Below are 13,466 nucleotides of genomic sequence, written 5' to 3'. Positions count from 1 at the left end.
ATTATCTACTGTAACCATGGTTGCAGCACAAATGTTCAAAATTTCCAAAAAAAAATACAGTGCTGCAAACTGGATGAAACTTTACAGAAATAGTGGCTGACATGTGTGGAATTGCATTTTGAAGTTGGAATTTCCAAAATGGCCGCCGTAACCATGGAAACAGCAAAATTGTCCAAAATTTCAAAATGCTCCAAACTTAATGAAATTTTACAAAAATGATGACTTACATGTGTAGATGCACTCTTTGACTTTGGAATTTTAAAAATGGCTGCCGCTCGCCTGGCAATGGGGGGACGAGGGTGCCATCCGTTATTGCTAGCAATTACAAATCTAGTTATGGCACCCTCAACGGAGTTGGGGTGACATATTGTTATTGTTCGTTTCTTTTTTTCATATTATTATTATATTTATTCTTCCACACTTTTTTGTCCATTCTATTTCTCGGAATTGGCTTGAACAATATTGATGGAACTATACCATAATGTAGACCACCACATTCTATAGTGCAGTGGGGTGTGGCACCATCAAGATGGCTGCCGTTGCCATGGAAACGAAACAAATGTGAAAAATTTCTGTTTTTTGTTTTGGTGAACTGTTTGAATATGCTTAAACTCAGAATCATCATATTTTAATACAATGAAGGTGCCCACTATATACAGGTGTTGGATGATTTTGGCACTCATTGGACCTACTATGTTGCCATGGAAACTAAACCAAAAATTTCAAAAATATCAAAATGCTCCAAACTTTATGAAACTTCACAGTTACGATGAGCAACATTGGAAGATGTGGAATTTGGCGTTGGAATTTCCAAAATATCTGTAGATACCATGGAAACAATGCAAAAAGGTCAAAACTTTGAATTTTCACAGAACATTCCAGAACATCAATTTTTGAATGTATTCTAGAGACATTAAATGGTATATGATGGTATATATGATAATGGAGGGAAAAAATTGCAGCGGGGGTTTGACTTTGGAATATTCAAAATGGCCGCCGTTACCATGGGAACAGCAAAAATTTCAAAAATTTCAAAGTTCTCCAAACTTAATGAAACTTTACAAAATTGACAATTGGCATGAGTAGATGCACTCTATGATTTTGGAATTTTCAAAATGGCTGCCGCTCGCCTGGCAATGGGGGAAGGGTGCCATCCGCTATTGCTTGCAATGGCAAATCTAGTTTTTCTTATTTTTATTCTTCCACACATTTTGTCCACGCTATTTCTCGGAACTGGTCAGACCAATGTTGATGGAACTATACCATAATATGAACCTCCATGTGAAGTTGTGCAAGAGACATTGGAATGGTAAAAAATGGCCGCCGTTACCATGGAAACTGCAAAAATGTAAAAAAAAATCCAAATTCTAAATCTTTTATTATAAGAGCCAACCTAATGAAACTTTATGTAAATGTTGGCAGTGGTGCCCTGAGGTACCAACAGGACTTAGCTTCTGCAAAATCTGTACCATTGCCATGGAAACTGGAGAAAAGTTTAACATTGAACCTATGGGAAAAACATCAAACCAGCCTTTTCTAAAGGAATATAAGATCAAACTCAAAGAAACTTTATGTATATATAACATGGCATAAGTCGATATAGAAACTGTTGTTGGAATTTTCAAAATGGACACCGTTACCATGGAAACAGCAAAAATGTCCAAAAATCTCAAAATGCTCCAAACTAAATAAAACTCATTATAAATGACCAATGGCAAGTAAAGATTAGACTTTTGATTTCAGAATTTCCAAAATGGCCGCCGTTGCCATGGAAACAACAAAAATTTCAAAATCTTCAAAATGCTCCAAAATTGAGGAAACTTAACAACAATGTTATTAAACATCTGTAGATGCGGTCTTTAACTTTGGAATTTTCAAACTGGCTGCAGTTTAGTGGCAATGTGGGAAGGGTGCCATCCGCTATTGCTTGCAATGGCAAATCTAGTTATGGCACCCTCAACGGAGTTGGGGTGACATATTGTTATTGTTCGTTTCTTTTTTTCTTATTATATTTATTCTTCCACACTTTCTTGTCCATGCTATTTCTCGGAATTGGCTTGAACAATATTGATGAAACTATGCCATAATGTAGTCCACTATATGAAATTGTGCAAACGGGGTATGGCATCATCAAGATGGCTGACGTTGCCATGGAAACGAAACAAATGTGAAAAAATACTGTTTTTAGTTTCGGTGAACTGTATGGTAATGCTTTAACTCAGAATCATCATATTTTAATACAATGTAGGTGCCCACTATATACAGGTGTTGGATGATTTTGGCACTCATTGGAACTACTATGTTGCCATGGAAACTACTCCAAAAAATTCAAAAATCTCAAAATGTTCCAAACTTCATGAAACTTCACATTAACGATGAGCAACATTGGATGATGTGGAATTTGGCGTTGGAATTTCCAAAATCGCTGTTGTTACCATGGAAACAATGCAAAAAGGTCAAAACTTTGAATTTTCACAGAACATTCTAGAACATCAATGTATAATTTATTCTAGAGACATTAAATGGTATATGATTGTGGAGGGAAAAAATTGCAGCGGGGGTTTGACTTTGGAATATTCAAAATGGCCGCCGTAACCATGGAAACAGCAATAATACAAAAAACTTCAAAATGCTTCAAATTTATTGAAACTTATAACAAATGTTGCTCAGCTAATGTAGACTTGACTTTTGAGTTTGGAATTTCCAAAATGGCCGCCATTACCATGGCTACCGCTCACCTGGCAATAGGGGAAGGGTGCCATCCGCTATTGCTTGCAATCGCAAATCTAGTTATTTTTATTATTCTTCCACACATTTTGTCCATCGTGTTTCTAAGAATTGAGTGATCCAAAATTGTTGGAACTATAACATAATGAGGACCCCCATTTGAAGTTGTGCACCTTGCTATGGAATGGTAAAAGATGGCCGCCGTTTCCATGGAAACAGCACAAATGCGAAAAAAATCAAAGTGTTCCAAACTGGAAGAAACTCCACAGGAATGTTAACTGGCATCTCCTGATTTCCAGTTTGACTTTGGAATTTTCAAAATGGCTGCCGTTACCATGGAAACAGCTAAAATATCAAAAATTCTAACTCTTTCGTTATAAGATCCAGCTGGATGAAACTTTATGAAAATGTTCTCCAGTATGCCAAGATGTCAAGACAATATTTGGATAGTTCAAAATGGCCGCCGTTGTCATGGAAACTGGGGCCCAGTTTTGCATTGACCCTATGGAAAAATGCATAAAATCAGCATTTTCTCAGAGAGTAGTGCACCAAAGTAAATGAAACTGTATTGATATATAACATGACATGTGGCAATGAGACGTACGCTTTTAGAATTTTGGAATTATCTACTGTAACCATGGTTGCAGCACAAATGTTCAAAATTTCCAAAAAAAATTAAGTGCTGCAAACTGGATGAAACTTTACAGGAATAGTGACTGACATGTGCGGAGTTCCATTTTGAAGTTGGAATTTCCAAAATGGCCGCCGTAACCATGGAAACAGCAAAAATATCAAAATTTTCAAAATGCTTCAAACTTAATGAAATTTTGCAAAAATGATGACTTGCATGTGTAGATGCACTCTTTGACTTTGAAATTTTCAAAATGGCTGCCGCTCGCCTGGCAAAAGGGGGACGAGGGTGCCATCCGTTATTGCTAGCAATTACAAATCTAGTTATTATTATTATGGCACCCTCAACGGAGTTGGGGTGACGTATTGTTATTCTACGTTTCTTTTTTTTCTTATTATGTCACCCGATCGACAATGTCGGGTGACATATTGCTATTCCTCTGTTTCTTTTTCACTATTATTATTATTATTATTATTATTATTCTTCCACCTAGTTTTGTCCGGCAGTTTTCTAAGAGCCAAAGGAACCAATCTGAATGATGGTGCACTATAACAAGGAACCCTGACTTTCCAGTTGCAGTGCAACTTTGGAACTAAAAAATGGCTGCCATCACCATGGAAACCGAAAAATAATGGAAAATTCCAGTTTTTGGTTTTGATGAATTATTTGGAAATGCTTTAACTTAGAATCATTATATTTTGATACAATGTAGGTGCCGGGCATATACTGCTTTGGGATGATTTTGGCAATTATTGGAACTACTATGTTGCCATGGATACTGCACAAAAAAATCCCAAAATATGGAAATGCTCCAAATTTTATGAAACTTCACAGTAACGATGAGCAACATTGGTAGAGGTGGAATTTGGCGTTGGAATTTCGAAAATGTCTGCCGTTACCATGGAAACAATGCAAAACAGGTCAAAATGGTCCAAAAACCTTAAAGTGGCATTTACTTTCTTAAAATGGTAGGTCAAATTGATCGAAACTTTGATGGTATGGTCCCTCCCATGTACCAATGTGGTATCTGCCATTAGAAATTTGGAATGGTCTGTGTAACCATAGAAACCAGCCAAAATGTCAAAAATTTCAAAAATTTCAAAATGCTCAAAAAGTAATGAAACTTAATATGATTGTTGACTGTCAAGTCTGCATGAGACTTTTGGAGTTGGAATTTCCAAAATGGCCACCGTTGCCATGGAAACTGCGGAAATGTCAAATATTTTCAAAATGCTCCAAACTTAATCAAACTTAATATTATTGTCAACTGGCATGTATAGATGAGACTTTTGACTTTGGAATTTTCAAAATGGCTGCCGTTGCCATGGAAACCGCAAAAATGTGATTTTTTTTAAAATGCTCTGAATGTACTGAAAATTTACAGAAAGATGTATAGCCATGCATATATGTATGTGCATTCACTGTTAATTTTTTTGAAATGGCTGCCGCTTAGTGTCAATGGGGGGAAGGGTGACATCCGCTATTGCTTGCAATGGCAATTCTAGTTATTATTATTTTTCTTGCAACAAATTTTGTCCAGGTGATTTCTCGAAATCCAACGGACCAATGTTGATGGAACTCTACTATAGTAAGGACCCCCAGGTGCAGAGTTGCAGGAAGCATGGAATGGTTCAAGATGGCTACCGTTTCCATGGAAACAGAACAAATGTGAAAAAATTCAGTTTTTTGTTTTGGTGAACTGTTTGGATATGCTTTATCTCAGAATCATTATATTTTAATACAATGTAGGTGCCCACTATATACAGGTGTTGGATGATTTTGGTGATCATTGGAACTACTATGTTGCCATGGAAACTACACCAAAAATTTCGAAATTCTCAAAATGCTCCAAACTTCAGGAAACTTCACAGTAACGATGAGCAACATTGGAAGATGTGGAATTTGGCGTTGGAATTTCCAAAATATCTGTTGTTACCTTGGAAACAATGCAAAAAGGTCAAAACTTTGAATTTTCACAGAACATTCCAGAACATCAATGTTAAATTTATTCTAGAGACATTAAATGGTATATGATTATGGAGGGCAAAAAATGCAGCAGGGGTTTGACTTTGGAATATTCAAAATGGCCACCGTTACCATGGAAACAGCAAAAATATGAAAAACTTCAAAATGCTTCAAATTTAAGGAAACTTATAACAAATGTTGCCTAGCTTATGTAGACTTGACTTTTGAGTTTGGAATTTTCTAAATGGCCGCCGCTCACCTGGCAATAGGGAAAGGGTGCCATCCGTTATTGCTAGCAATTACAAATCTAGTTTTTATTATTTTTCTTCCACACATTTTGTCCAGGCGATTTCTCAAAATCTATAGGACCAAAGTTGATGGTACTTTTCTATATTAAGGACCCCCATGTGCAAAGTTGCAGGAAACATGGAATGGTTCAAGATGGCTACCGTTACCATGGAAACAGAACAAATGTTAAAAAATCCAGTTTTTGGTTTTAGTGAACTGTTTGGATATGCTTTATCTCAGAATCATCATATTTTGATACAATGTAGGTGCCCACTATATACAGGTGTTGGATAATTTTGGCACTCATTGGAACTACTATGTTTCCATGGAAACCACTCTAAAAATTTCAAAATTCTCAAAATGCTCCAAACTTCAGGAAACTTCACAGTAACGATGAGCAACATTGGAAGATGTGGCATTTGGAGTTGGAATTTCCAAAATATCTGTTGTTACCACGGAAACAATGCTAAAAGGTCAAAAATTTCAAAAAAAATAAAAATGCTGCAAACTGGATAAAACTTTACAGGAATGGTCAATGGCATCAGCAGAGTTGACTTTTGAAGTTTACTGTTTGAATTTTCAAAATGGCCGCCGTAACCATGGAAACAGCAAAATTTTCAAAAATTTCAAAATGCTCCAAAATTGACGAAACTTTACAAAAATGTTAATTGGCATGTGTATATGTTATCTTTGACTTTGGAATTTTCAAAATGGCTGCCGCTCACCTGGCAATGGGGGAAGGGTGCCATCCGTTATTGCTAGCAATTACAAATCTAGTTATTATGGCACCCTCAACGGAGTTGGGGTGACGTATTGTTATTCTACGTTTCTTTTTTTTCTTATTATGTCACCCGATCGACAATGTCGGGTGACATATTGCTTTTCCTCTGTTTCTTTGTTATTATTATTATTCTTCCAACTATTTTGTCCGCCACTTTTCTCGGAGCCATTGGAACCAATCTTAATGATAGTTAAGTATAATAGGGAACACAAAATTGCGGGTTGCAGTAGGGTCTAAGACCATAAAAAATGGCTGCCGTTTCCATGGAAACTGAACAAATGTGAAAAATTCCACTTTTTGTTTTTTTGGTATAATTTATAGATGCTTAAACTCAGAAACATCATATTTTAATACAATAAAGGTGCCACCCATATACTGGTTTTGGATGATTTTGGCAATCATTGGAAATACTATGTTGCCATGGAAACTACACCAAAAATTTCAAAAATATGAAAATGCTCCAAATTTTTTGAAACTTTACCATAACGATGAGCAACTTTGGTAGATGTGGAATTTGGCGTTGGAATTTCCAAAATGTCTGCCGTTTCCATGGAAACAATGCAAAAAGGTCAAAATGCTCCAAAAACTTCCGGGTTTGGTGAATAACTTTGGTATGCTTGAACTTAAAATCATCAAATTTTTACACAATATAGTTATCCACTATATACAGGTTTTGATTGATTTTGACAATCATTGGAACTACTCTGTTACCATGGATACAGGATCAAATATCTCAAAAATTTAAAAATGCTCTAAAATTGATGAAACTTAATATGATAGTTGACTGGCAAGTCTGGATGAGACTTTTGACTTCGGAATTTCCAAAATGGCCACCGTTGCCATGGAAACTGCAAAAAAGTCAAAATTTCTCAAAATGCTTTGAACTTAATGAAACTTAATATTATTGTTAACTGACAAGTACAGATGAGACTTTTGACTTTGAAATTTTCAAAATGGCTGCCGTTGCCATGGAAACAGCAGAAATGTGAATTTTTTAAAAATGCTCTGAATGTACTGAAAATTTACAGAAAGATGTATTGCCATAAATATATGCGCATTCACTGTTAAACCATTTTGAAATGGTTGCCGGTTAGTGGCAATAGGGGAAGGGTGACATCCGCTATTGCTTGCAATGGCAATTCTAGTTATTCTTATTCTTCCAATGATTTTGTCCGGCAGTTTTCTTGGAGACAATGGAACCAATCTTAATGATAGTTGACTATAATGAGGAACACAAAATTCCGGGTTGCAGTAGGTCATAAGACCATTAAAAATGGCTGCCGTTACCATGGAAACGGAACACATATGAAAAATTCAATTTTTGGGTTTTGGTGAATAATTTGGAAATGCTTAAACTCAGAATCATTATATTTTGATACAATGTAGGTGCCGGCCATATACCGGTGTTGGATGATTTTGGCAATCATTGGAACTACTATGTTGTCATGGAAACTACATCAAAAATTTCCAAAATATCAAAATGCTCCAAATTTTTTGAAACTTTAGCATAACGATGAGCAACTTTGGTAGATGTGGAATTTGGCGTTAGAATTTCGAAAATGTCTTGTGTTACCATGGAAACAAGGCAAAATGGTCAAAACGCTTTAAAAACCTTAAAAAGTGGCATTTACTTCCTTAAAATGGTAGGTCAAATCCATTGAAACTCTTATGGCATGTTCCCTCCCATGTACCAATGTGGTATCTGCCATTAGAAATTTGGAATGGTCTGTGTTACCATAGAAACCAGCCAAAATGTCAAAAATTTCAAAAATTTCAAAATGCTCAAAAAGCATTGATACTTAGTATGATTGTTGACTGTCAAGTCTGCATGAGACTTATGGAGTTGGAATTTCCAAAATGGCCACCGTTGCCATGGAAACTGCAGAAATGTCAAATATTTTCAAAATGCTCCAAACTTAATGAAACTTAATATTATTGTCAACTGGCATGTATAAATGAGACTTTTGACTTTCGAATTTTCAAAATGGCTGCCGTTGCCATGGAAACAGCAGAAATGTGAAACTTTTGACAATGCTCTTACTGTACTGAAAATTTACAGAAAGATATATTGCAATTCATAGATCTGCATTCACTGTTAAGTTGTTTTGAAATGGCTACCGCTTAGTGGCAATGGGGGGAAGGGTGACATCCGCTATTGCTTGCAATGGCAATTCTAGTTATTATGGCACCCTCAACGGAGTTGGGGTGACGTATTGTTATTCTACGTTTCTTTTTTTTCTTATTATTTTTATTTTTTTTCTTGCAACAAAATTTTGTCCGCGCGAGTTCTTGGAATCCAATGGACCAATGTTAATGGAACTCTACTATAATGAAGACCCCCATGTGAAGTTGTGCACCTTGCTATGGAATGGTAAAATATGGCCGCCGTTTCCATGGAAACTGCACAATTGTGAAAAAATCTAGATTTTGGTTTTGGTGAATTAATACGTTATGCTTAAACTTAGAATCATTATATTTTAATACAATGTAGGTGCCCACTATATGCTGGTTTTGGTATGATTTTGGCAATCATTGGAACTACTATGTTGCCATGGAAACAACACCAAAAATTTCAAAAATATCAAAATGCTCCAAATTTTTTGAAACTTCATAATAAAGATGAGCAACATTTGTAGATGTGGAGTTTGGCGTTGGAATTTCTAAAATGTCTGGTGTTACCATGGAAACATTGCAAAAAGGTCAAACACTTCAAAAAATAAAAAAATGCTGAAAACTGTAGGAAACTTTACAGGAATGGTCACTGGCATAAGCAGAGTTGACCTTTGAAGTTGGAATTTTCAAAATGGCCACCGTTACCATGGAAACAGCAAAAATGTCAAAAATTTCAAAATGCTCCCATCTTAATGAAACTTTTCAAAAATAATAATTTGCATGTGTAGATGCACTCTTTGACTTTGGAATTTTCAAAATGGCTGCCACTCACCTGGCAATGGGGGAAGGGTGCCATCCGCTATTGCTCGCAATGGCAAATCTAGTTATTATTATTTTTCTTGCAACAAATTTTGTCCAGGTGATTTCTCGAAATCCAATGGACCAATGTTGATGGAACTCTACTATAGTAAGGACCCCCAGGTGCAGAGTTGCAGGAAGCATGGAATGGTTCAAGATGGCTACCGTTTCCATGGAAACAGATCAAATGTGAAAAAATCCAGTTTTTTGTTTTGGTGAACTGTTTGGATATGCTTTATCTCAGAATCATTATATTTTAATACAATGTAGGTGCCCACTATATACAGGTGTTGGATGATTTTGCTGATCATTGGAACTACTATGTTGCCATGGAAACTACACCAAAAATTTCGAAATTCTCAAAATGCTCCAAACTTCAGGAAACTTCACAGTAACGATGAGCAACATTGGAAGATGTGGAATTTGGCGTTGGAATTTCCAAAATATCTGTTGTTACCTTGGAAACAATGCAAAAAGGTCAAAACTTTGAATTTTCACAGAACATTCCAGAACATCAATGTTAAATTTATTCTAGAGACATTAAATGGTATATGATTATGGAGGGCAAAAAATGCAGCAGGGGTTTGACTTTGGAATATTCAAAATGGCCGCCGTTACCATGGAAACAGCAAAAATATGAAAAACTTCAAAATGCTTCAAATTTAAGGAAACTTATAACAAATGTTGCCTAGCTTATGTAGACTTGACTTTTGAGTTTGGAATTTTCTAAATGGCCGCCGCTCACCTGGCAATAGGGGAAGGGTGCCATCCGTTATTGCTAGCAATTACAAATCTAGTTATGGCACCCTCAACGGAGTTGGGGTGACATATTGTTATTCTACGTTTCTTTTTTTATGGCACCCTCAACGGAGTTGGGGTGACGTATTGTTATTCTACGTTTCTTTTTTTTCTTATTATTTTTATTATTTTTCTTCCACACATTTTGTCCAGGAGATTTCTGGAAATCCAATGAACCAAAGTTGATGGAACTCTATTATATAGAGGACCCTTAGGTGAAGAGTTGCAGGCACCATGGAATGGTTCAAGATGGCTGCCGTTTCCATGGAAACTGCAAAAATGTGAAAAATTGGCAAAATTCCAAATCTTTCATTATAAGACCCAAGTGGATAAAACTTTGTGGAAGTGTTACATGATATGCCCAGATGTGCATGCAATATCAAGTGGTTCCAAAATGGCCGCCATTGTCATGGAAACAGGGCGAAAGTTAAGCATTGACCGTATGGGAAAACACATGAAAGCTACATTTTCTTGAAGAATATAGTATCAATCCCAATTAAACTTTATAGATATGTAACATGGCATGTATCAATGTGGCACCTGTCTTTGGAATTTTGGAAATAGTAACTGTTACCATGGAAACAGCAAAAATTTCAAAAATTTCAAAATGCTCCAAACGAGTTGAAATTTTACATCAATGTTAATAAACATGTGTAAAAGCCCTCTTTGATTTTGAAATTTTCAAAATGGCTGCCACTCACCTGGCAATGGGGGAAGGGTGCCATCCGCTATTGCTTGCAATGGCAAATCTAGTTTCTTATTATTTTTCTTCTTGCAACAAATTTTGTCCAGGGGATTTCTTGAAATCCAATGGACCAATGTCGATGGAACTCTACTATAATAAGGACCCCCACGTGCAGAGTTGCAGTAAGCATGGAATGGTTCAAGATGGCTACCGTTTCCATGGAAACAGAACAAATGTGAAAAACTCTAGTTTTTGGTTTTGGTGAACTGTTTGAATATGCTTACACTCAGAATCACCATATTTTAATACAATGTAGGTGCCCACTATATACAGGTGTTGGATGATTTTGGCACTCATTGGACCTACTATGTTGCCATGGAAACTACACCAAAAATTTCAAAAATATCAAAATGCTCCAAACTTCATGAAACTTCACAGTAACGATGAGCAACATTGGAAGATGTGGCATTTGGCGTTGGAATTTCCAAAATATCTGTAATTACCATGGAAACAATGCAAAAAGGTCAAAACTTTGAATTTTCACAGAACATTCCAGAAAATCAATGTTAAATTTACTCTAGAGACATTAAATGGTATATATGATTATGGAGGGAAAAAATTGCAGCGGGGGACAATATATGGATAGTTCAAAATGGCCGCCGTTGTCATGGAAACTGTGGCCAAGTTTTGCATTGACCCTATGGAAAAATGCATAAAATCAGCATTTTCTCAGAGAGTAGTGAACCAAAGTAAATGAAACCGTATTGATATATAACATGACATGTGGCAATGAGATGTCTGCTTTTAGAATTTTGGAATTATCTACTGTAACCATGGTTGCAGCACAAATGTTCAAAATTTCAAAAAAAAATTAAGTCCTGCAAACTGGATGAAACTTTATAGGAATAGTAACTGGCATGTGCAGAGTTGCATTTTGAAGTTAGAATTTCCAAAATGGCCGCCGTAACCATGGAAACAGCAAAATTGTCCAAAATTTCAAAATGCTTCAAACTTAATGAAATTTAGCAAAAATGATAACTTGCAGGTGTAGATGCACTCTTTGACTTTGGAATTTTCTAAATGGCTGCCGCTCGCCTGGCAATGGGGGGACGAGGGTGCCATCCGTTATTGCTAGCAATTACAAATCTAGTTTCTTATTATTTTTCTTCCACCGATTTTGTCCAGCTTATTTCTCGGAATCCAATGGACCAATGTTGGTTAAACTCTACTATAATGAGGACCATCATGATAAGTTGTGCAGTGGACTTTGGCATGTGCATGATGGCTACCGTTACCATGGAAACTAAAAAAATGTAAAAAAAAATCCAGTTTTTTGTTTTCTCGAACTGTTTGGATAGACTTGAACTTAGAATCATTATATTTTAATACAATGTAGGTGCCCACTATATACAGGTGTTGGATGATTTTGGTACTCATTGGAACTACTATGTTGCCATGGAAACTGCACCAAAAATTTCAAAAATATCAAAATGCTCAAACTTCACAGTAACGATGAGCAACATTGGAAGATGTGGAATTTGGCGTTGGAATTTCCAAAATATCTATTTTTACCATGGAAACAATGCAAAAAGGTCAAAACTTTGAATTTTCACAGAACATTCCAGAACATCAATGTTAAATTTATTCTAGAGACATTAAATGGTATATGATGGTATATATAATTATGGAGGGAATAAATTGCAGCGGGGGTTTGACTTTGGAATATTCAAAATGGCCGCCGTTACCATGGGAACAGCAAAATTATGAAAAACTTCAAAATGCTTTAAATTTAATGAAACTTATTACAAATTTTGCCTAGCTTATGTAGACTTAACTTTTGAGTTTCGAATTTTCAAAATGGCCACCGTTGCCATGGAAACAGCAAACATTTTCTAAATGGCTGCCGCTGGCCTGGCAATGGGGAAAGGGTGCCATCCGCTATTGCTTGCAATGGCAAATCTAGTTATTATTATTTTTCTTGCAACAAATTTTGTCCAGGTGATTTCTCGAAATCCAATGGACCAATGTTGATGGAACTCTACTATAGTAAGGACCCCCAGGTGCAGAGTTGCAGGAAGCATGGAATGGTTCAAGATGGCTACTGTTTCCATGGAAACAGAACAAATGTGAAAAAATCCAGTTTTTTGTTTTGGTGAACTGTTTGGATATGCTTTATCTCAGAATCATTATATTTTAATACAATGTAGGTGCCATGGGAACAGCAAAATTATGAAAAACTTCAAAATGCTTTAAATTTAATGAAACTTATTACAAATTTTGCCTAGCTTATGTAGACTTAACTTTTGAGTTTCGAATTTTCAAAATGGCCACCGTTGCCATGGAAACAGCAAACATTTTCTAAATGGCTGCCGCTGGCCTGGCAATGGGGAAAGGGTGCCATCCGCTATTGCTTGCAATGGCAAATCTAGTTATTATTATTTTTCTTGCAACAAATTTTGTCCAGGTGATTTCTCGAAATCCAATGGACCAATGTTGATGGAACTCTACTATAGTAAGGACCCCCAGGTGCAGAGTTGCAGGAAGCATGGAATGGTTCAAGATGGCTACTGTTTCCATGGAAACAGAACAAATGTGAAAAAATCCAGTTTTTTGTTTTGGTG

This window comes from Mytilus edulis, chromosome 5, assembly GCF_963676685.1.
Source record: "Mytilus edulis chromosome 5, xbMytEdul2.2, whole genome shotgun sequence".
Lineage (NCBI taxonomy): Eukaryota > Metazoa > Mollusca > Bivalvia > Mytilida > Mytilidae > Mytilus > Mytilus edulis.
Note: the sequence above shows the minus strand (reverse complement) of the source record.